General features: G+C 36.8%; 1 long non-coding RNA gene across 1 annotated transcript; it reads right to left on the reverse strand.

Annotated features, from left to right (window-relative positions):
- Nucleotides 1-898: 898 nt before the first annotated feature.
- LOC122428877 lies at nt 899-19,883 on the reverse strand. Its single transcript, XR_006265839.1, has 3 exons — nt 19,662-19,883; nt 7,809-7,812; nt 899-915 (listed from the first exon to the last, which is right to left on the reverse strand). It is a non-coding gene; the product is annotated as an uncharacterized LOC122428877 (long non-coding RNA).
- Nucleotides 19,884-25,734: the final 5,851 nt, after the last annotated feature.

Genomic DNA, 25,734 nt, shown 5'->3' on the forward strand with positions numbered 1-25,734 from the left:
ATAGGCTAAAAAGGCACAAATCTAAAATGGCTTTCAACTATTGTTCTTTTGATGCTTAGAAAGTAAGAAAAAATGCAAACAAAGATATCTCTTATTTAATTAATTAATTGTCTTAATCTCCCAAACCATAATCTATAATAGGGGAAACAGGCTCTGAGTGTTTGCTCTCTTCACACCACTGGGAGGGGGCCGTCCAGGGCAAAGCCAAAGCAAGACTCTCAATAATGCAGGGCACAGAATCAGGGTCTCTTCTGCCCAGACCTAAGGATGGTACTGTCTCTCCAGCAGTATAATGCTTCAGTGATAATATTAATGGGAAACGAATGGGAAAACATGGGGACGTTTAAAAGGAAGTATCCGCAGAGACCCAGGAAGGACTATGAAAGAGATTATACTTCAGTGCACAGATTAAAGTCAAATGCAGAGGTATGTTAACTCTGTGAGCTGCACGTGGGATGAGTCATAGCTTGTAAATGGTTCTTATTTGGATATTAGTAAGCCAAAGTTATAACAGTTATAAAATTATGTGGCTTTAAGGTCAACCAAACAACGCTCTGTTGCCAATAAGATATCTTCGTAATTTCCCACCCACCTACGTGCTGAGTCATCACATTTCTGATATCTATCAGGCTAATTCACCAATGGATAAATTGTTTTCCCCTAGAAAGGAAATTGTTTTCCCCTCATTACAACAGGATATTAAAAACCAAATTTCATGTAATCAACCATCAGAAGATTGGTCCTAACTCACCCTGTCCAGTGTTTCACATCTTTTAATATTTATGCCAAAAGTATAATAAAAATGTGTCTAGAATGAATAAAAAACAGTACTTTCCTTGATTTTTAGTGCTTTTCAAGCAGTCTATTATCTAACATTATTAATGAAAATGGACCAACTTTACTTTTCATGATATACTCCATTAATATCAGTTACTTAAGTCCATGTAACCTATACAACGGAGAAGGCAATGGCACCCCACTCCAGTGCTCTTGCCTGGAAAAGCCCATGGACGAAGGAGCCTGGTAGGCTGCAGTCCATGGGGTCACTAAGAGTCGGGCACCACTGAGCAACTTCACTTTTCACTTTCATGCATCGGAGAAGGAAATGGCAACCCATTCTAGTATTCTTGCCTGGAGAATCCCAGGGACAGCGGAGCCTGGTGGGCTGCCGTCTATGGGGTCGCACAGAGTCAGACACGACTGAAGTGACTTAGCAGCAGCAACCTATACAAGTATGGTATAAAAAGGGAAAGATAATCAAAGTGCTTGAATGATGAACTATTTAATGGTTATTTACTGCTTATAATTTTGAATATGTATTGAATTAGAAAAAATAACGTAATTAAATGAAAGGCCTCTCAGGTGCCAGTAAGGTAGAAGTAGTGAGAAAAAGTATAATTTATTTTTTAACTTCTAGGATTGTGGTATAAAAATATTCCCTCATTTGCTCCACTCAAAAGCAAGCCAACATTGTGAATTTAATCCAAATTGAGTTACTCTCATTTCCATAGTTATTTTACCACCAATAAAAGCAATCAGCAATTTTGGACTTATTAACTCTGCATGGTATACATATTATTTGTATCCCTATGTTCAAATAATATTGTGACTGATTAACGGAGGAGAAACAAAAGATATGTTCATAGACTGTTCACATAAAATATGTCCATTATCAACCTTACTAACTCTTGTATTTTAGTATACCTCTTATCCCTGGCTTCCACCTTCACATTTAAACTTGATTTTAGTTTGATAATTAATCACATTATGAAAAAACAGTCTTTTGCTCCATCCTTGCTCTTATACAATCTTAATTATAAAATTTTATGAGTTTAATTATAAGACTTTAACTTAGTGCTCAATTATATTGTGTTCTTCATAGTGGAAATCATTCAATATCAGTGTCAGGAATGTTTCTTTTTTTTACCAACTGATTTTGGTAAATCCACAAACCAAATGGATTATACTCAATATAATCAGACAAATCCTGAAGTTTAATGAACATTCAGGGGAAAAAATGTCTACAGAAAATGGAAAGTACTTAGCTCTAGCAATCTGACTGTTTTTTGATTTCTTAAAGATCTAGTTTTTGTTCTAAAGTCTTTGCTTAGTCTGTGAACAAAGTCTCATGTCTCTTGTCTTGCTCTGTTAGCCATACTGATGATAAACAGAACATTTAAAGATATGATTGAATACTGTGGTTACTGATTTGGAACTCAAAGTTGGACCATTAACTGAAAATAAAATGATAATCATCAAACTATTCTTTGTCCCCAGTACTACGAGAGGAAATTAAAATGAGCCTAAAAGACAAATTCTTTACAAAGGGAGTTTTTCAGTATAGTCAGGCCATTTTATTTATCAAATCAATGATTTGACTTTAATGAAGTGATGCAAAATCTTCACAGTTATATATTTTAAGAAGAATTTTATTTCATAATAGTTTTAGATTTTCAAATAAAAAAAGTGAAGATAGTAATATGCTCAAGTTTCCCTATTATTAACAGCTTACCTTATTACAGTACATTTCTTACAATTAATGAACTGATACTGAATAATCATGAATAAGTAAAGTACATATTTACTAATTTATCTTTGGTTTTTATAGAATTTCCTTTTTTTCTACTTCAGAATCACATTCAGGATATGACACTGCCCTTAGCTGCCATGTCCCCTTAGGCTAATATTGGCTGTAACAGTTCCATAGACTTCTCTTATGTTTAATGACCCTGACAATTTTGAGGATTACTGTTCAGGTATTCAGTCATAAGTTGTGTTCACCTTTTTGTGACTCCGTGAACTGCAGCAGGCCAGGCATCCCTGTCCTTCACTACTGCCAGAGTTCACTCAAACTCATGTTCATTGAGCCAATAATGCCATCCAACCATCTCATCTTCTGTTGCCTGCTTCTCCTCTTGCCCTCAACTTTTCACAGCATCAGGGTCATTTTCAATGAGTCGGCTCTTCGCATTAGGTTGCCAAAATATTGTAGCTTCAGCTTCAGCATCAGTCCTTCCAATGAATATTCATGGTTCATTTCCTTTAGGGTTGACTAGTTTGATATTATTGCTGTCCAAGGGACTCTCAAGAGTCTTCTCCATTACCACAATTTGTAAGCATCAATTCTTTGGTACTCAGTCTTCTTTATGGTCCAACTCTCACATATTTACATGACTACTTGAAAAACTATAGCTTTGACTATATGGACCTTTGTTGGCAAAGTGATGTCTACATTTTATATGCTGTCTATGTTTGTCATGGTTTTTCTTCCAAGGAGCAAGTGTCTTTTAATTTCCTGGCTGTAGTCACTGTCCACACTGATTTTGGAGCTCAAGAAAATAAAATCTGTCACTATTTTCACTCTTTCTCCATCTGTTTGCCATGAGGTGATGGGACCAGATGCCAAGATATTAGTTTTTAGAATGTTGAGTTTTTAGCCAGCTTGTTTACTCTCCTCTTTCACCCTCATCAAGAGGCTCTTTAGTTCCTCTTTGTTTTCTATCTTTAGAGTGGTATCATCTGCATATTTGAGGTTGTTGACAATTCTCCTGGCAATCTTGATTCCAGCTTGAGCTTGCTGACCTTAATCACATGGCTGTGTTAGAGTTTAACTGATTTTTTTCCACCATAGGGTTAGTTTTATTCCCTCCCTCCATATTTTGCCCTTTGGAAGGAAGTTACTATGCACAGCCCATACTTAAGGGATGAGGAGCTATGCTCCAATTCCTTGAAGGTAAAGTATCTATATAAATTAACTGAAATTATTTTATGTAGATTTATATTGTACCCAATGATTTATTCAATCATTTATTTACATCAATATGGACTCATATATTTATTTTGTATTTTTGGCTTATAATCCAGTGTTACTATTAATATATCTATTTGGTTGTTCAACCTGTTGTATATTTGGCCACTGGAAACACTTTGAGTTGACTTCTGGTTACTTACTTGTCTCTTTGGTATAGCCAATTCATAGTAATTTGTTTTATTTTTATTTTAAATGTCCTTACTTTCTGGCACTGAATTTCAGGCTCATTTTGTGCATTTCTGTCTAAGTCTTAGAATCAGCCATTTCTCCACAGAGCTCATTTCTTTAATTGAAAATCATATTATAAACCAAGATCTGGGTATTAAGTGTGCTCATTGTTAATGAGGTATCATTATCACCATCCTTCTCAAATGACAGAGAAAGGAATTATATGTATATATACTAGTGTGTATGCATATATCTCTAAAATTTATATATGTAATAATCTATATTCATATTAAGTTAAATATGAGTGAATAGTGCTGTCTTCAACTCTAATACATTATAATGGATCATCCTAACTTCCTCCCTTACCTGTGGACTTCCATTTGAATAATGAGAAAACTGGCCCCCACCATCCATTTATTTTTTAATGCTTGATCATTCAATTTCAGTATACATGTAGATTAGTATCAGAATTGCTAACTTGTGCCCTATGTGAGAAATAGTTTACTAATGAGTAAACAGGACTTATGTACAATTTCTGATTTAGTGTTACAAACTCTGCTCATTTCCAAAATTACTTAAGCCAACACCATTTTCCCCCATGCCCTTCAGTGAGTTTGTTTCATAAATTTGTAATAGAGTTAGATTGTTTTGTTGTCACATTCTGAATTCCATCTGAAGAGCTCATGACAGCTTAAATAATTCTTTTAAAAATATATATCTATTAAAGTTCAATCTTTGTTCCATAAATTTATATGGGTTTTAAGAAAGACATTGCATTCTATATCCCTTATTATAGTATCAAACAAACTAGTTTCAGTGTTCTAAAAATTGCCCTTTGCTTCACTTATCCAGCCATTTTCCCCAGCCTCCAGGAACTCCTGGAAACCACGTTCTCTTTACTATCCCTGTTGATGTTCAGTCACTAAGTCTTGTCCAACCCTTTGTGACCTCATGGACTGCAGCACACCAGGCATCCCTGTCCTTCACTATCTCCCAGAATTTGCTCAAACTCATGTCCATTGAGCTGGTGAAGCCATTCAACCATCTCATGCTTTGTAACCCCCTTCTCCTCCTCTCGTCAATACTTCCCAGCACTAGGGTCTTTTGCAATGAGTCAACTCTTCACATCAGGGGGTCAAAGTATTGGAGCTTCATCATCAGTTCTTCTAATGAATATTCAGGGTTCATTTCCTTTAAGATTGACTGGTTTGATATCCTTGCTGTCCAAGGGACTCTCAAGAGTCTTCTCCAGCACCACAGTTCAAAAGCATTGATTCTTTGGCACTCAGCCTTCTTTACTGTCCAACTCTCACATCTGTACATGACTACTGGAAAAAAAAAACATAGCTTTGGCTATATGCACCTTTGTCAGCAAAGTGATGTTTCTGTTTTTTAATACACTGTCTAGGTTTGTCATAGCTTTTCTTCCAAGGAGCAACTATCTTTTAATTTAACTATCACTGTAGTTCTACCTTTTCTAGGTTGTCAAATTATTTGGAATCATACAATATGAAGACTTCTAGACTGACCCTTTAACTTTAGCAACACATATCTAAGATGCATTCATGTTTTTTTCATGCCAAACTGTCTCCCAAAGTAATGATCCCAGTTGGTATTCCCATGAACACCAAATGCAAGTTCCTGTTGTCCACAATCTCACAGGCAATCATGTTGTCAGTGTTTTTCATTTAAGCCATTTTAAACATATATAGCAGTATCTCACTATTGTTTTAATTTTCAATTCCTTATAATAAACTATGTAGAGTATATTTTCATTACATATGATCCATTTATACATTTCTTTGGCAAAATGTCTATTCAAATATTTTCACTGTTTTTTTTAAATTAGATTTTTTTAATTACATAATGCCAAATGTTCTTTATATGTTTTGGATTCAAGTCTTAGATCAGATATGTGGTTTGCAGGTATTTTCTCCCACATTGTGGCTTGTTTTTTATTCTCTTCGCAGCTGTTCATTTGCTAAGTCGTGTCCATCTCTTTGCAACCACATGAGTGTAGCACATCAGGTTTCCCTGTCCTTCACTATCTCCCAGAGTTTGCCCAAGTTCATGTCCATTGAGTCTGTGATGCTATCCGACCATCTCACCTTCTGCCTCCCCCTTCTCCTTTTGCCTTCAGTCTTTCACATCATCAGGGTCTTTTTCAGTGAGTTGTCTGTTTTCATCGGGTGATCAAAGTATTGGAATTTCAGTTTCAGATCAGTTCTTCAATGAATTTCCAGGGTTGATGTCCTTTAGAACTGACTGGTTTGATCTCCTTGCAGTCCAAGGGGCTCTCGAGAGTCTTGTCCAGCACCACAATTCAAAAACATCAGTTCTTCGGCATACAGATTTCTTTATGGTCTAACTCTCACATAGACCATGTACATGACAACTGGAAAGACCATAGCTTTGACTATTTGGATCTCTGTTGGCAATGTGATGTCTCTACTTTTTAATACACTGTCTAGGTTTGTCATAACTTTTCTTCTAAGAAGCGTCTTCCAATTCTATGGCTGCAGTCACCATCCGCATTGATTTTGGAGCCCAGTAAGGGAAAATCTGTCACTGCTTCCACTTTTTCCCCTTCTATTTGCCATGAAGTGATAGGACTGGACGCCGCGATCTTCATTTTTTGAATGTTGAGTTTTAAGCCAGCTTTTTCACTCTCCTCTTTCACCTTCATTAAAAGGCTCTCTAGTTCCTCTTCACTCTTGGCCATAGAATGGTATTATCTGCATATCTGAGGTTATTGATATTTCTCTGGAAATCTTGATTCAGCTTGTAACTCATCCAGCCTGGAGTTTTGCCTGGTGTACTCTGCATATCAGCTAAATAATCAGGATGATAATATGCAGCTTTTCCCAATTTTTAACCAGTCACTTTTTCCATGAAAATTTCCAGCACCATAAGCTTAAAAGACTATCCATTCTTCACTGACATGCCCGTTTCTTTGCCAAACATGAGGCGATTACATCATATGGGTTTATTTCTAGACTTTCTATTGCATTCTATTGATCTATGTGTATTTTTTTGCCTCCACTAATATCACATAGGTGACACTTGCTTATTGTAAACTTATCCTAAGTCTTAAAATTGGATAGTGTTAATACTCTGAATTTGTTCTTCTTCAGTATCACATTAAAAGTTCTGTATCTTTGCTTTCTGTTTATAATTTTAGAATCTCTTTATAAATGTCAAGGGTATTACTCACTATAATTCTGACTAAGATCTCACTGAATATATTGATCAAGTTGGAAAGAATTTGTATCTTACCAATATTGAATCTTACAATACATGAACAAGATTATTTTGCTATTTAGTTAGCTCTTTGATTTTTTTCAACACAGTTCTTTAGTTTCTCACATATATATCCTGTATATATTTCCTTAAATTTATAGCTGCTGCTGCTGCTGCTAAGTCGCTTCAGTCGTGTCTGACTCTGTGCGACCCCATAGACAGCAGCCCATCATGCTCCTCTGGCCCTGGGGCTCTCCAGGCAAGAATACTGGAGTGAGTTTTCATTGCCTTCTCCATGTATGTATGTGAGAGTTGGACTAAAAAGAAAGCTGAGGGCCAAAGAATTGATGCTTTTGAACTGTGGTGTTAGAGAAGACTCTTGAGAGTCCCTTGGACTGCAAGGAGATCCAACCAGTCCATCCTAAAGGAAATCAGTCCTGAATATTCATTGGAAGGACTGATGCTGAAGATGAAACTCCAATACTTTGGCCATCTGACTCATCACAAACTCCGAGAGTTGGTGATGGAGAGGGAGGCCTGGCATGCTGTAGTCAATGGGGTCCCAAAGTTTCGGACACAACTGGTTGACTGATCTGAACTGAGTTTCATCCAACTCTACCTGAAATTTAGCAATTCCCTCAAGTTTGAAAGAAAGTGAAAGTTAAATTCACTCAGCCATGTCTAACTCTTTGTGACCTCATGGCCTATACAGTCCATGGAATTCTCCAGGTCAGAATCCTGGAGTGGATAGTATTTCCCTTCTCCAGGGGATCTTCCCAACCCAGGGATTGAACCTAGGTCTCCACTTTGCAGGCAGATTATTTACCAGCTGAGCCAAAAGGGAAGTCCAAGAATACTGGAGTGGGTAGCCTATCCCTTCTCCAGTGGATCTTCCCAACCTGGGAATCAAACCAGGGTCTCCTGCATTGCAAGTGGATTCTTTACCAACTGAGCTATGAGGAAAGCTATAGGTAAAAATCAACAGTAATAAAAGAAGTAACCATGACTTTGGAATTTGATATGATTTATGCATTTAATTTATGCATTTAAAAGTACTACATTTGAGAAAAGTTTACAGCCTCAACTAGACTATTAAGGTTCTTAGCACTAGTTAAAGAAACAGACATATTGACAGGCAGATAAGAAAACATACACACATACATAAACAAGTGAATGACTACACATTTTATATAGAGATATATATAGAGATACTTGATTATCCCTATGTATTACTATCTTAATGGAAATTTTAAAATTATTATTACTAGGAGTGTTACTACAGCAAAAATCATAGCTCTTCATTATTTATTTTGTAGCACTGGAAAAAAAAAAAAGACAACAAAAAACCTCAGGGACACTTTTAGCCTGGGTGTTGTTTTCCTATGTTTACTATTTTTGCTAATGCAGATGACAAATTAATCTGAGAGACTGACTCAAATTCTGGTGCACAGAGACACTACGTAGCCATTTCTCTTCTGGGTGTCATGACAATTCTAAAAACACTATCTGGAAGGGGATTCAGGTCCTTTCTGCTCTTGGATCACACAACTTTGCTGCATATTTGAAAATTTTAACAATCCCTGTACTTTAAAGATACTCAGAGATATACTCAAGGATAGAGTGCGAGGAGAGCACAGAACATTCTTTCTGAAACCCACATAATCTATGTTTCCCTCATTTCCTAGTGTACTCACTTTCTCCCCTGAACAAGAAATTCTGATCATCTGTTTGGTAATATTAGCTAGAATTTCTTTGATCCCAGTGGGTTAAAGACTTCTGAAAAATTAAAAGTTAAGAGAAGTCCTCTGCTTGCTCCCTTCACCAACATTTTCTGTATTCATCTTTCCTCTGAGTCAAAGAATAATGAATGTTTAGCTGACTGAATATGGAAAACAGCATCTGTAGCATAAGATAAGCAATTCTCCTGATTAATGGGCTTCCCTGGTAGCTGAGTGGTAAAGAACCCACCTACCAAACGCAGGAAATGCAGGTTTAGTCCGTGGGTTAGGAAAATACCATGGAGAAGGTAATAGCAATGCACTCCACTATTCTTGTCTGGGAAATCCAATGGACAGCAGAGCTTGGTGGGCTACAATCCATGAGGTCGCAAAAAAGTTGGACATGACCTAGGGACTAAATAACAACAACCATTCATATTTCAAAAACGTTCGTCACTTCTTTTGCTTTAATTTTTTTTTCTGATAGTGAGAAATATTCCTTTTAATAACCTTGTAAACTAAAGAGCCTCTTGAATATGAAAGAGGAGAGTGAAAAAATGGGCTTAAAACTCAACATTCAGAAAACTAAGACAATGGCATCTGGTCACATCACTTCATAGCAAGTAGATGGGGAAGCTATGGAAACAGTGACAGACTACTTTTGGGGGGCTCCAAAATCACTGCAGATGGTGATTGCAGCCATGAAATTAAAAGATGCTTACCCCTTGGGAGAAAAGTTGTGACCAATCTAGACAGTATATTAAAAAGCAGAGGCATTACTTTGCCAACAAAGGTTCATTGAGTCAAAGCTATGTTTTTTCTAGTAGTCATGTATTGATGTGAGAGTTGGACTATAAAGAAAGCTGAGCACCAAAGAATTGATGCTTTTGAATGGTGGTGTTGGAGAAGACTCTTGAGAGTCCCTTTGGCAGCAAGGAGATCCAACCAGTCCATCCTAAAGGAAATCAATCCTGAATATTCGTTGGAAGGACTGATGCTGAAGTGGAAACTCCAGTATTTTGGCCACCTGATGGGAAGAACTGACTCATTTGAAAAGACCCTGATGCTGGGAAAGATTGAAGGTGGGAGGAGAAGGGGACGGCAGAGGATGAGATGGTTGGATGGCATCACCCACACAGTGGACATGAGTTTGGGTGAACTCCGGGACTTGGTGATGGACAGGGAGGCCTGGCGTGCTGCAGTCCATGCAGTCCCAAAAAGTCGGACATGACTGAGCAACTGAACTAAACTGAAGTTGCATCAGTCATGCCTTTTCTATGTTTTCTGATGTTTTGACATCTGGAGACTTCCCGATTGAGGAGAGAGTTCCCCACGGATGACCAATATCTGGGGACAGTAAAGGGCCCATCTACAAGTGTGCCTTCCATGTGCAAACCAACCAATCCAAAACCTGTAATCCCTAACTACATCTCCTACTGAGCATTTATTCTTTGGAACACTATTCATCCACACTGATCACTTCATATGTTCTAGAACCTGCTGAAATTCTTCAAACCGGCCAATCCTAAATCTAAAATTTAGCTCTGTCTTGCCTTCTCATGGAAACCACAGTAAAGCCCCTTGCCCATGTTTTCCCCTCACTCTCTCTACATCCTGACAGACCACGGTGCTTCTCTTTGGGCCTCTTGCATGGTGTGACAGGTCCCTTCTCTTGAGGACTGTGAGTAACAAGCTCTTACTTCAAGCGACAGTTGTCTCCTCCCCTTTTGGGCTCAACATGCTTGAATGACAATAAAACCTACCTTTTAAAACCTAAGGATAATTATGTATCTATCAAAAATGCATCTGGTAATTTTATTAGGCCAAGTTACTAAAAAGTTCTGTGTTTTGTAAAAGTATATATTTTTAAGATGTTGGATATCAACTGCTTAAAATCCTGGAAAAAAGGAAACAGTTTATACTCTTTGCTACAGTACTTGGGAGTATTTATTTCCTCACATTCCTGACAATATCCTGTAAAATAATTCATCATAAAATTTGCCAATAAAGCAATATAGTATTTGCCAGTATGCAAATATTTTGCTTCCCCTAGGTCGGCTGGGCTCTGATAATATCAAACACCAGAAAGTTAGGTTTGGGTTAGTAGGTTTCTCCTGAGGGCAGACCTTGTTAAGAACAGGATGTTCTGGGTTTCCTGATGGAAGCAGAAGGAGCTTTTTTCCAGTGTTCACTGCGAAGCTGGCAGAGCTCCAGGATATAAATTCACAAAAGTACTGGGCCCATCAGATGATTGGGTCTTCTTGGAGTATTTACTCCTCACTGAGCACACAGCAATTAGTCAATTGCATTTCAGGTTTTCCTGCCCTGGCATTGGTTCCCATGAGGATTTATGCTCTGCTTAGGTAAGTTGTGATGCTTTCTGTATTCCTGTCCATCTCTACATTTTGGGGACAGCAGTTTGTCCTGTGACTTCATTTCTCTCTTGGATCTAAGAAAAGTTGTTGATTTTTTAGTCTATTCAGCTTTTCACTTGTGCTTAGGATATAGTGGTGACTTCCAAGTTTCTTATATGCTGGCTCTTATTTACTATACAATATGGCTTTTTGAACATGGCCACTACATCTGTGTCTCAGCCATCCTCTATCCAGTCCGTGGCTGATGATGTTAATCTCATAACTTACTAAAGTGCATATCATCCTTAGCCAGAGTGGCCCTTTGCAGACCTTCTATTTCTTTTTAATAGTTTTTTCCATTCACCTCACATTGGTACACAGAGATGTAGAGTCAGACTAAAAAGAGGAGCTGAGGAATCTACACTTGATGGAGGAGATGGCTGGCCTAGGGATGCTTGACTAGATGTTTCCCCCCTTCCATTTGTTAAATACAACCTGAGTGGTAAAATCTTGCTCTAGTATCACAATAAATGCAGGGATTTTTTCCTAAGGGGCTATCAGTTTTCCTGGGCTTCATTAGCTGAATATATGCTTCACAGAAGAATGTTCCAACCAGCTTCTCTCCAACTCACTTCTGAGATTATAATGGCGAAACAGGCTATATGAAATATATATGCTGTGGGGGAAGAAATTGAAAACTTACTGGTTTCATATATTTTTAAGTTATTCATTATGTTGGTTTTCTATTTGACTTGGCCTCTGCTCTAGAAAACCACTGTGTCCATGTACCATCAATTTTCCTGGTTATTTTGCTAGCCAATTTGGAAGGAAAAAAAAATTTTTTTTTTCACTTAACTGAGATTTTGTTATTTATTTAGGAGCTTTCCTACAGATAGTTTTTGTCTGATGATAGGAAGATATTTATTCAGGAACAATACCTGTTGCTTGCAGGTGAGATCCATGACTACACATATTTTTTTCCTCTATTTTTCTAAAAAGTGTTAGCGTTTGAGAATAAAATCTCTCCTAGATTAAGAGTACTTGTCATTTCTACACTACAAACAACACTTCAGATGCAACTTTACTGGGTTAGAATATTTCTCTTTTGATTAAGAAACAAACTTACCGATAGTTGAATTATTTCAAACCCATACTCCTCTATTAGAAAATCAGTCAGAGTAAAAATCATCCAGCCATAGACTTTTCCATTTGTTGTAACTTTATATTTGCTGTATAAAGCATATTTTTGTATTCTGAGAAGGGCACCTTTCACTGCAGCAAAAGTGACTCCCATTGACCATTCAAAGAATAACCATAAATTGTGAGTTGCCCATTTACTCCAGTAAAATATTCACCTCCAAATTTTAGAGATATTAACAGGATTTTCTTCATCCACTTCATATAGCACTGAATTGCTTTTGCAGAAATGGGAAATGGAAAAATTCCTTCAACATGATACTATCTTCACTTTGGGAGAAATTCTTCTATTCAGTGCTTGGTTTATATCATGGCTTTAATGTCAGTTAAAGAAGGTTCTCCACCAGTTTTTCGCATTTTGGCAAATTCAATGTGTTCATGAAATAGAGATTTTTGAATACCATTCTTTTATTCATCTTTTCCAAAAGTTCCTGAATTCAGTTTATAGGAATAAGTAGAGACTAATCAGATAAGGAGAAGTTGAGTGATCATCTAGGCAAAAAAAAATTATTAATAATAAAATTACATAGTGTCTAGGTCTTTTCCTAACTTTCAGAAACTAAGATGAGGAAGGAAACATAATTTAATGAAAGTACTACTTGTGAACTTCCAAGTGGAAAAAAAATGTAATGATTGCCATTTAAGAAATATTTCAAAGCAAAAATTTCTGTAGTTAGCTGGCAATTCATTAAAGGGAACAGACCAAGGGTGAATATTTTGCTAGGAAATACTTGCAACTATTTGAAATGATAAAAGTGAACACAAAATAGACCACATAAATTTAAGAAGAAAAGAGAGGGAGAAGAAGGAAGCTGAGTAGAAGGAAGAGGAAAAGCAGGTACTCACTATACTTACATGCAAATATAAAATCAACAAAACTGAAAGAGTTATTAAAGATAATAGTGACCTAAGTCAAGCCCTGAAAAATAAAAATTCACATACTATTTTAATTTTCCTAGAGTAATTAATCTATATAATAGCTTTGTAAAAAGGAGGTTACTCTAGCACTAAAATGTAAAAAAAAAAAAAATTGAATGTTCATCTAACTGATATTTTAGTTGTTCATACCTATCAACCCAATTATTTTCCTTTCAGAGAGAATATAAATCTATAGGGAAAAATGATTAGAGATTTATGTTGGAGTTTTCAGAGACAATTAGATTGTATACTTTTCTTCTGGTACCTTTTTGGAATGGATAGGGAAATAAGGTATCAATTTTGAAATTGCTCAATTTGGATTAGAAGACAAGATTTTCCTATCTGTAAACAGATGAGTTTAAAAAAAAAATAAAAAAACTTTAGAGGGTTTGCATAAATTATGTTTAGTTTTTTAAAGACCCTTGTGAGACTTAGCAGAGATGAGCCTAAAGCTTCCCCTCATGGAATTATTCTTATGTAAATATTAGGTAAAGGTTTAAGGTTGTCGCCAATAGTTAAAAGCAAGAGGTTTTATAACAAAGAGAAAAATGGTCAAATTACAACTTCGTTGCCAATGACTTATATGAACTTGGGAAAATTTATTAACAGGTAAATGCTTCTGTTTCCGCTTTTGCAGTATGGGGGGAAATCAAAATGGGCTTCCAGGAATTATTGAGAGGGATTGGTAAGGCTTCCAGAAGTAATGTTACCAAGCAACACTCTTGTCAAAATAATTTTTGTCTATTTATTTATTTTGATCTATTCTGGTCAGAAAGTATAACATAGTTTTTTTATATTATTGACATTTGATGGGTTAAAAAAAATTCAATATTATTTAATTTTATTGTCTTTGATTATTGATCATTAAGAGTACAATATTATGGGTGTATTGGGCATCTGCATTAAATCTTTGGTAAGTTGCTAATTATCATCCATTATCTGTTTGTATACTTAGATGCTTTTTTTGTAATAATAAGTCATATATTTACATACATTAATACAATTACTATGAATTATACTACAAATCATTTCTTACAAATTGGTTCTTATCTTTAGCTTTGTATATATTATTATTGCTATTGTTTGCCTTTGAATATCTGATAGGGGTGAGGATGATTCTTATATAATATGCAGGAACAGCATACTTATCCTTTCTCTCTTACCACAGACACATTTAGTTTTTCATTTTGAAATGATTTTAGACAAAGTTACAAAAATGCTCTTTACCCATTTTCCCCAGTGCTAATACCTTTTACAGAATAATGATCAAAGCCAGAAAAATAGCATCATGATACTATACTATGATATTTTCAGTTTAGTTAGTTGTATTTTATAGTTTGCATAATTTCTTCTTTGGAATTTTAAATAAGATACATTAATTTAAGATCATTACTTTATGTACTTCAGGCTGCGTCTCTTGATTTTATACCATTTAAGAATAATAAGTTAATATTTTTGGCACCTGTTTTTAAAATGTAATGGGTTCCTCCACTTTCTCTCTATACTATTCTACATTTTCACATGGTTTATAACATAATGCACTTCACTGCTAATTGTTTTTTTGTGTTTTTTTGTTTCTTTTTGTATTTTTTTGGTCACAGAGATGTTAGATGGGCAATTTTAATTTTAAAACTTGTAACAATTCCAAAATTTAACAATTCTGACTGCAGTCCTGAATTTCCTGGCCAACGTATATTCCGGTTATGAATCATTTTTTGAAGAAAAAATAAATTTCATTTGTCCTAGCTGGTGAAGTTAAGCTTTCTAAATTCATAACTAGGAGATCTGTTCATCAGGACCATTTGAACCAGATGTCTGTATACTTCCTGCAACACTGAATTTACTTATTTTTTGACACAATTACTGTCCTTATTACCTCTATTTCATAAATTTTCAGGTACCAACTCTCATAAATCATATTTTAAAATTGATTTTCCTTAACATTTGGTTGCATTTTTTGTTTTCTCTCATAAATTTATTCTTAGATTGTTTCATACAATCTCAAGGACTCTAGCTACATCATCTAGTTGATAACATCAAAATTATTTTTACCAACACATCCTCTGAGCCCCATCTTGTAGGTTTTCATGTTATGCTTTTACATTTGTCTAAAGCTTACTATATTCAAAACTAAACTCTTGTTTAAACCATCATCACTGTATCCACTTCTATCACACAGCCATTTCCATCAGAATAAATTGTATAATAAATAGAATATGTGAGTATTTTTATATATATTTTTTTGGTTACAGAGATGTTAGATGGGAAAATTTTATTTTAAACTTGGAACAATTCCAAAATTTGTTATCATATTCAAGTAAGCACAAATCAACAAATTTTGTCAGTTTTACCTATAAAAACATAGTAAATTAAGTTTTGTCTATCTTCTCAAGAAGATGCCTAGTACAAGCTAGAATCCTATCCTCTTCTGCGGATGTATATTCCATCATAAAGTAATGACGTCTCAGTGGTCACTCTGTATAAACACCCTCCTTCTCTCAATTTTTTCTCTGCCATGTGACCTTAGTGATTTGCTTAGAACATACTTTACAGCCTTACTGTTTGAAGACAATTACGCATGGATTCCTTAAACGTCGGCGCGTTTTGGGAGCGAGATATTGATCTGCCTTTGTTCTAGATGATCTTTTCAAGGATATTTGTAAGACAAAGAGAGACAGTCTCTTACTGAGTGCAAAGTGGGCATGCTTACTGCTCAATTTAATTAAAACCATGTCTTTTTTTTTGTGGGAAAAGGGGCAGGTTTTTAATAACTATTACAAAAGATTTCTAATCCATAAGCTCAGGGGCCTTCCGTCTTCTGCAGCACAACCCATTGCCTGTTCCAGCACTTCTCTGGGCCCACCGGTGTTGTTGCTGTGGAAATCAGGCGAGGGGAGCTGGTACAGATATGTTGATCCTCATGGCACTTGCTATGTCATGAATAATAATATCTTTCGTCTCTGACTTAAGTATTAAGTCTTCTACCAGTATTCTTCTACTTGTATCTGATAGGCTAACATAACCTTACAAGTAAGGTCAAATTTCCAACAACAGTTGGACTTCCCTGTCTACGGGTTCATCATTCATGGATCTACTAGTGGATTAGATTGGCTGAATATAAGGACCCTGAGCATTGACAACGTTTGGTATCTGCAGGGAATCTGGAAACAATGCCATTCTGGAAACAATGACTACCAAGGGATGACTGCATTCACATACCTTCATCCTGTCACTCTCATATCAATTTTTAACCATAATTCCAAAAAAAGGAAATATTGTCTCTTTGTGATGGTTTGAGGTGCCCTGCATGGTCAGTACCAATCTATCTCATTTGATACAGTGCTAATTTCCCAGTTACGCATTGCACATTAATCATTCGAGCTCTCCTTTAGTTTCTCAAATATGCCAAGCTTTTTCTTGCTTAAGGGATCCCCCTCCCCTCCTTATCCTAACATGACTTTCCTTCTTAGCTTTTGAAAATCCGCCTCCTCACTTTCAACCTATTATTCCTTCATCCTTACTCTCTCACCATCACTCACTCTCGGCTCCCTGGTTCTTTCCTCTTAGTTCACGCCACAGTGCATTATTTTATTTGACCGGTTGTTTTTGTTTGTTTCCCCATTAGGCTGCATTTCTAAATCTTAATACAAAGTTAGAATATTCTGAGTAAGACTCTAACTTTCTGTGCCAAAAGTGGTTGTGACATATAATTTTCTATGTCAAACTTATTTTAACTTTATTTCTTTTTTTTTATTCCAACAAATTGCATTTTTTTTCCATTTATTTTTATTAGTTGGAGGCTAATTACTTTACAATATTGTAGTGGTTTTTGCCATACACTGACTTGAATCAGCCATGGATTTACATGTGTTCCCCAACCCGATCCCCCCTCCCCCCTTCCCCCCCATCCCATCCCTCTGGGTCTTCCCAGTGCACCAGCCCCGAGCACTTGAAAATAAAGAAACCCTTGATGGCCCTAAACAATTTTAATATGTGCATTGATCATGTTTCCAGATTAAAAAAGGAAAAATGCACATTATAGAAATGTATTTTATTTGCATTTGAAAATGGTTTCTAGAATGCATGAAAATATAAACTTTAAGGAATATATTTAATAATATATTCCTATTAGCAATTAGAAAATATATATGGTGACCAAAAATCCACATGTAATCAATAATTTTTTCTTACTTCTGTATTAATGTAGTAGTTATTTTAGTGGTAAACATGAAATAAAGAATGTGTATTTTTTTTTTATTTTGTAAGAACACATAACATGATATCTATCTTTTTAGCAAATCTTTAAGTGTACTTATTGATGACATGTGCAGTGGTGCTCAGCGTCCCACATGTTGGCTACTGTGGATAGTGCTGCAACGAATACGGGAGTACTAATAGCTCTTCAAGATTCTGATTTCAGTTATTCTGGATAAATACTCAGAAATGGGATTGTTAGATCACATGGTAGTTCAGTTTTATTTTTAAATTCCTGAATAACTGACATGCTATTTTCATAGCAGCTACACCATTTTGCTTTTCCACAAGCTACCCCAAACTAAAATGCTTCTACACAGCAAAAGTAACAATCAAAAGTGAAAAGACAATCTACAGAAGGGGAGATAGCTTTATCTCCAAAATATAAAAGGGATTCCTACAATTCAACAGCAAAATAACCTCTCTTACACTTGGCTAAGTACTCAAATAGACATTTCTCCAGAGAAGATATACAACTGGCTCTCAGGAATATGAAAAAATGCTCAATGTCACTATATCATCAGGGAAATCCAAATTAAACCCACAATGAAATATTTGTGTTAACTGATTAAGGGTATATTTACATGACCACTTCATTGGAGACAAAGGAGAGTTTTGTAAAACAATTAACTAGATAGAAAATTATTCCCCTGACGTCACTGGCTTTATTTAACTGTACTTGGTTGTTTATATGATTGCATCTCAAATTAATAAAATACTGTGTCTAGTGAGTTCTTTATCCATTTTGAAACTCAAAACATAAATGACTGACTTCTGGCTGATCCATGTTGAGATTTGACAGAAAACAATACAATTCTGTAAAGCAATTATCCTCCAATAAAAAAATAATTTAAAAAGTTATGCTTAAAACAACACTTGAAACCGCCAAGTTAGGGATAAATATAACATATAGCTCAGTTGGTTGTGGGAGGTACATATATCATTCTCTGTCAATGCCCAGAGGCAGGGAGAGGGTTGCTAAGGATGGTCATATAAGATTGAAAGTAGGAAATGCACCCTAAGAGCAGGCATCTTAGTCTATCTCAGTTATAACTGCTCCCAAGGTGCCAGTAAAAAGATACTTCTAAGAGTGCAAGAAACACAAGTTACCAGTAATTGGAAGAAGGGTAAATGGGCTTCTTTGGTTGGGTGGGAGAAGCATGGTTTTTGAAGTTAAAATGATCAATGGAAAGAGTTCTGTGAGTTCATCCATATTTCTGGAGGGGTGACAACTGCTTTAAAATCTCCATGATTTCTGTCATACTTCAAACCCAGGACTTATCTCAGTTTTCTCTGGGGTCTATTCACCTAAGAGGTGGTAAGTCTGCACTGAGAGTTATAAGATTGATGACTTCGCTGAAGCTCTAAGCTGAGAGACACACTGGCCCTGTGACATATATATATATATATTATATGAAAGAAAAAAAGGAGTATGTATCAGAAAACAATCTTAATGTTATTTTGTCAGTTGTTACTGTTGCTGTTGTAACTTAAAAGGAACCAAAAATCATGAGAAGATTTTAGGGCTTTTTCAGGATCTTGTTTTACAATTTCTAAAAAAGAGAAATCTCAACAGCAGAATGGACAATGGGACCGTACTAATAGATGAGTGTGTGGTGCTCCATAGCTACATCCGTATCCGACTCTTTGTGACCCCATGGACTGCAGCCCGCCAGGCTCCTCTGTCCATAGGATGCTCCAGGCAAGAACACTGGAGTGGCTTAGAATTCCTTTGCTAGAGGATCTTTGAAATGCAGGGGTCGAATCTGCATCTCCTGTGTCTACTGCATTGCAGGCAGATTCTTTACCACTGAGCCACCGGGAGGGAGACATATAATCACTGAAATGATGTCTCGAATCTGAGTTCAATCAAAAGTAGAAAGGGGTAAGATTGTGCATGTGTGTATACAGTATGTGTGGCTGTCTGTGTGGGTGAGTAGGAGAGACGAAAGAAAGCAGTTCTGATAGAATATAAGTTGACTTAGTCATTCTCTATAACACATATTGCATAGGAACCTGAAATGTTAGGTCCATGAATCAAGGCAAATTGGAAATGGTCAAACAGGAGGTGGCAAGAGAGAACATCGACATTCTAAGAATCAGTAAAATAAGATGGACTAGAATGGGTGAATTTAACTCAGATGACCATTATATCTACTACTGTGGGCAGGAATCCCTTAGAAAAAATGGAGTAGTCATTATAGTCAACAAAAGAGTTCAAAATGCAGTGCTTGGATGCAATCTCAAAAATGACAGAATAATCTCCATTCATTTCCAAGGCAAATCATTCAATATCATGGTAATCCAAGTCTATGCCCTGACCAGTAACACTGAAGAAGCTGAAGTTGAATGGTTCTATGAAGACCAACAAGATCTTCTAGAACTAACACCCCATAAAAACATCCTTTTCATTATAGGGGACTGGAGTGCAAAAGTAGGAAGTCAAGAAACACCTGGAGTAACAGGCAAATTTGGCCTTGGAGTACAGAATGAAGCAGGGCAAAGGCTGTAGAGTTCTGCAAAGAGAATGCACTGGTCATAGCAAATACCTGCTTTCAACAACACAAGAGAAGATTCTACACATGGACATCACCAGATGGTCAACACTGAAATCAGATTGATTATATTCTTTGTAGCCAAAGATGGAGAAGTTCTATACAGTCAGCAAAAACAAAACCAGGAGTTGACTGTGGCTCAGATCATAAACTCCTTATTGCCAAATTCAGACTTAAATTGGAGTAAGTGGGGAAAACCACTAGACCATTCAGGTATGACCTAAATCAAATCCCTTGTGACAATACAGTGGAAGTGAGAAATAGACTTAAGGGACTAGATCTGATAGACAGAGTGCCTGATGAACTATGGACGGAGGTCCATGACACTGTACAGGAGACAGGGATCAAGACCATCCCCAAGAAAAAGAAATGCAAAAAAGCAAAATGGCTGTCTGAGCAGGCCTTACAAATAGCTGTGAAAAGAAGAGAAGCAAAAAGCAAAGGAGAAAAGGAAAGATATACCCATTTGAATGCAGAGTTCCAAAGAATAGCCAGGAGAGATAAGAAAGCCTTCCTCAGTGATCAATCCAAAGAAATAGAGGAAAAGAACAGAATGGGAAAGACTAGAGATCTCTTCAAGAAAATTAGAGATGCCAAGGGAACTTTTCATGAAAAGAAGGGCTCAATAAAGAACAGAAAGGGTATGGACCTAAGAGAAGCAGAATATATTAAGAAGTGTGGGCAAGAATTCACAGAAGAACTGTACAAAAAAAGATCTTCACGACCCAGATAATCATGATGGTGTGATCACTCACCTAGAGCCAGACATCCTGGAATGAGAAATCAAGTGGGCCTTAGGAAGCATCACTACAAAAAAAACTAGTGGAGATGATGGAATTCCAGTTGCTGTTTCAAATCCTGTAAGATGTTGCTGTGAAAGTGCCACACTAAATATGCCGGCACATTTGAAAAACTCAGCAGTGGCCACAGGACTGGAAAAGGCCAGCTTTCATTCCAATCCCAAAGAAAGGCAATGCCAAAGAATGCTCAGACTACTGCACAGTTGCAATCATCTCACACGCTAGTAAAGTAATGCTCAAAATTCTCCAAGCCAGGCTTCAGCAATACGTGAACCGTGAACTTCCAGATATTCAAGATGGTTTTAGAAAAGGCAGAGGAACCAGAGATCAAATTGCCAACATATGTTGGATCATCAAAAAAGCAACAGAAGTCCAGAAAAATATCTACTTCTGCTTTATATGCTACACCAAAGCCTTTGACTGTGTGGATCACAATAAACTGTGGAAAATTCTGAAAGAGATGAGAATACCAGACCACCTGACCTGCTTTTTGAGAAACCTGTATGCAGGTCAGGAAGCAACAGTTAGAACTGGACATGAACAACAGACTGGTTCCAAATATGAAAAGGAGTACATCAAGGCTGTATATTGTCACCCTGTTTATTTAACTTATATGCAGAGTACATCATGAGAAATGCTGGGCTGGAGGAAGCACAAGCTGGAATCAAGATTTCCAGGAAAATATCACTAATCTCAGATATGCAGATGACACCATTCTTGTGGCAGAAAGTGAGGAACTAAAGAGCCTCTTGAAAGTGAAAGAGGTGAGTGAAAAAGTTGGGTTAAAGCTCAACATTCAGAAAACTAAGGTCATGGCATCTGATCCCATCACTTCATGGCAAATAGTTGGGGAAACAGTGGAAACAGTGGCTGACTTTATTTTGCAGGGTTCCAGAATCACCACAGATGGTGATTGCAGCCATGAAATTAAAAGATGCTTACTCCTTGGAAGGGAAGTTATGACCAACAAGACATTACTTTGTCAACAAAGGTCCATCTAGTCAAGGCTATGGTTTTTCCAGTGGTCATGTATAGATCTGAGAGTTGAACTATAAAGAAAGCTGAGCACCGAAGAATTGATGCTTTTGAACTGTGGCGTTGGAAAAGACTCTTGAGAGTGCCTTGGACTGCAAGGAGATCCAACCTGTCCATCCTAAAGGATATCAGTCCTGGGTGTTCATTTAGAAGGACTGATGCTGCAGCTGAAACTCCAATACTTTGGCCACCTGATGCGAAGAGCTGACTCATCTGAAAAGACCCTGATGCTGGGAAAGATTGAGGGCAGGAGGAGGAGGGGACGACAGAGGATGAGATGGTTGGTTGGCATCACTGACTCAATGCACATACGTTTGGATAGACTCTGGAAGTTGGTGATGGTCGGGGAGGCCTGGTGTGCTGTGGTTCGTGGGGTTACAACGAGTTGACACAACTAAGCAACTGAACAGAACTGAAGTGATAATACATATTTACAAAAATAAAAACTGTCACACATAATGTGTAATTGGAAGTGAAGAGCTGGAGAAATTCCCAGGAAACTCTCAAGAGTCTGTTAAATATGCCTTCCTACTTTATTTGAGAGATAATTTTACAGCAAATTTTCAAATATATACAGTATATCCACATATATGTGTATATATATATATATATATATAACCCATATGTATATGTATATATGTGTATAGAGGTATTTAGTCTATATTCTATTTTATTCACTGTTCAGTCACTCAGTTGTGTCCAACTCTTTGCAATACAATGGACTTCAGCACCCCAGGCTTCCCTTTCTTCCACCATCTACAATTTGCTCCAACTCATGTCCGTTGAGTTGGTGATGTCATCCAACCATCTCATCCTCTGTCGTCCCCTTCTCCTCCTGCCTTCAATCTTTCCCAGCATCAGGATCTTTTCTAATGAGCTGGCTCTTCATATCAGGTGGCAAAAGTATGGAGCTTCAGCTTCAGCATCAGTCCTTCCAATGAACATTCAGACTGATCTCCTTTAGGATGGACTGGTTGGATCTCCTTGCAGTCCAAGGGACTCTCAAGAGTTTTCTCTAACACCACAGTTCAACAGCATCAATTCATCGGTGCTAAGTCTACTTTATGGTCCAACTCTCACATCCATGCATAAATACTGGAAAAACCATAGCTTTGCTTAGATGGACCTCTGTTGGCAAAGCAATATCTCTGCTTTTTAATATGCTGTCTTGGATTGCCATAACCTTTTTTTCAAGGAGCAAGTGTTTTTTAATTTCATGGTGGCAATCAGAATCTGCAGTGATTTTGGAGCCCAGAAAAATAGAGTGTCACTCTTTCCATTGTTTCCCCATCTATTTGCCATGAAGTGATGGGACCAGATGCCATGATCTTAGTTTTTTGAACGTTGAGTTTCAGCCAGCTTTTTCACTCTCCTCTTTAACCTTCATCAAGAGGGTCTTTAGCTCCTCTTTGCTCTCTGCCACAAAAGTGGTATCATTTGCATATCTGAGATTGTTGTATTCCTCCCTGGAATCTACATTCCACTTTGTGCTTCATCCAGCCTGGCATTTCACATAATGTGCTCTGCACATAAGTTAAATAAGCAGGATGATAACACACAACCTTGATGTATTCCTTTCCCAATTTTGGACCAGTCCACTGTTCCATGTCCAGTTCTAAATGTTGCTTCTTGACCTGCATACTGGTTTCTCAGGAGGCAGGTAAGGTGGTCTGTTATTCTCATCTCTTAAAGAATTTTTCACAGTTTGTTGTGATACACACAGTCAAAGGCTTTAGAGTAGTCAATGAAGCAGAAACAGTTTTGTTTTTTGTTTTTCTGGAATTACTTGCTCTTTCCATGATCCAGCAGATGTTTGCAATTTGATCTTTGGTTTCTCTGCCTTTTGTAAACCTAGCTTGAACATCTGGAAACTCTTAGTTCTCATATTGTTGAAGGCAAACTTGAAGAATTTTGAGCATTACTTTGCTAGTGTGTGAGGTGAGTGCAATTGTGCAGTAGTCTGAACATTCTTTGGCATTGCCTTTCTTTGGGATTGGAATGAAAACTGACCTTTTCCATTCTTGTGGCCACTGCTAACTTTTCTGTATTTGTTGGCCTATTTAGTACAATGCTTTAAAAGCATCATATTTTGGGATTTGAAATAGTTCCACTGGAATTCCATCACCTCCACTAGCTTTGTTTATAGTGATGCTTCCTAAGGCCAACTTGACTTCACACTCCAGAATGTCAGGATATAGGTGAGTTGATCATACAGTCATGGTTATCTAGGTCATTTTTAGATCCATTTTGCCTTGTTCTTCTGTGGATTCTTGCCACCTCTCCTTAATATCTTCTGCTTCTGCTAAATTCATGCCGTTTCTGTTGTTTATTGTGCCCATGTTGCATGAAATGTCCCTTGGTATCTCTAATTTTCTTGAAGAGATCTCTAGTTTCCCATTCTATTGTTTTCCTCTATTTCTTTGCATTGATCACTTATGAAGGCTTTCATATCTCTCCTTGCTCTTCTTTGGAATTTTGCGTTCAGATTGGTATATCCTTCCTTTTCTTCTTTGCCTTTCACTTCTCTTCTTTCCTCAGCCATTTGTAAGGCCACCTCAGACAACCATTTTGCCTTTTTGCTTTTCTTTTCCTTGGAGACTGTTTTGCTCACCACCTCCTCTGCAGTGTTACAAACCTCTGTCCATAGTTCTTTTGGCACTCTGTCTGTCAGATCTTATCCCCTGAATCTATTTGCCACTCCCACTGTATAATTGTAAGGGATTTGATTTAGGGCATAGCTGAATGACCTAGTGGTTTCTCTACTTTCTTCTATTTAAGCCTTAATTTTGCACTAAGGGGTTTATTTTAGCCTTCTTTAAAGGAGTAGCACAATTCTTCTATAAAAAAGAAACTTTTAAGGGCACTTTTTAAAAAAATGTTAGCTATTAAACTATTGAATATAATTTGGTATATTTCTTGGTAGAATCATTTTGCGGATCTATGTTTTGCTAAATTTATTCATCATATATAGTTTTGATATATTTGTTCATTCTAATCAACTGCTACCTTGTCAAGAACTTAAAAGTTGATTGATTTTAGTTCTTTTTATTACTTTACTCACAGAAGCCAAAAATAATCACTAGAAATTGGCTAACCACATATATTAGTATTTGTCAAGTTTAGTTTACTTACTTTTAAAGATTTAATAATCATCCAATGTTTCCAAGATAAGGCTCTATAATATTCATTTTTAAAGAGCTATTATGACTGAGACTTAGAAGATAACTGCCTTCAATAAATTTTTGAGAAGCACCAAAAAAGCCTTGCTCTACTCCAAATAGCATTCTTACACTAAGCCAAAATTACCCATATTAATTGACTACAAATATACAAAATTCTAAATGTTTTTAAGAAAAATTCATTTTTAAAGAAAAATGCAGAATTAAGTCCTTTATTTGCTAATATGTCTGATTTTCAGGCAGGGCACACAAGATTAGTTGGTGTTTAGCTGCAAAGTTGTATCTGACTCTTTTGGGACCCCTTTGACTGTAGTGTGTCAGGTCTCTCTGCCCATGGGATTTCCCAGGCAGGAACACTGGAGAGGTTGCCATTTCCTTCCTTCTCCAGGGGATCTTCCTGACCCAGGGATCGAACCTGTGCCTTTGGCTTGGTACATGGATTCTTTACCACTAAGCCACCAGGAAAGTCATACAAGATAAGCAGAGTAGGTCATTAATGGCCTGA

This window comes from Cervus canadensis, chromosome 27, assembly GCF_019320065.1.
Source record: "Cervus canadensis isolate Bull #8, Minnesota chromosome 27, ASM1932006v1, whole genome shotgun sequence".
Taxonomy (NCBI): Eukaryota; Metazoa; Chordata; class Mammalia; order Artiodactyla; family Cervidae; genus Cervus; species Cervus canadensis.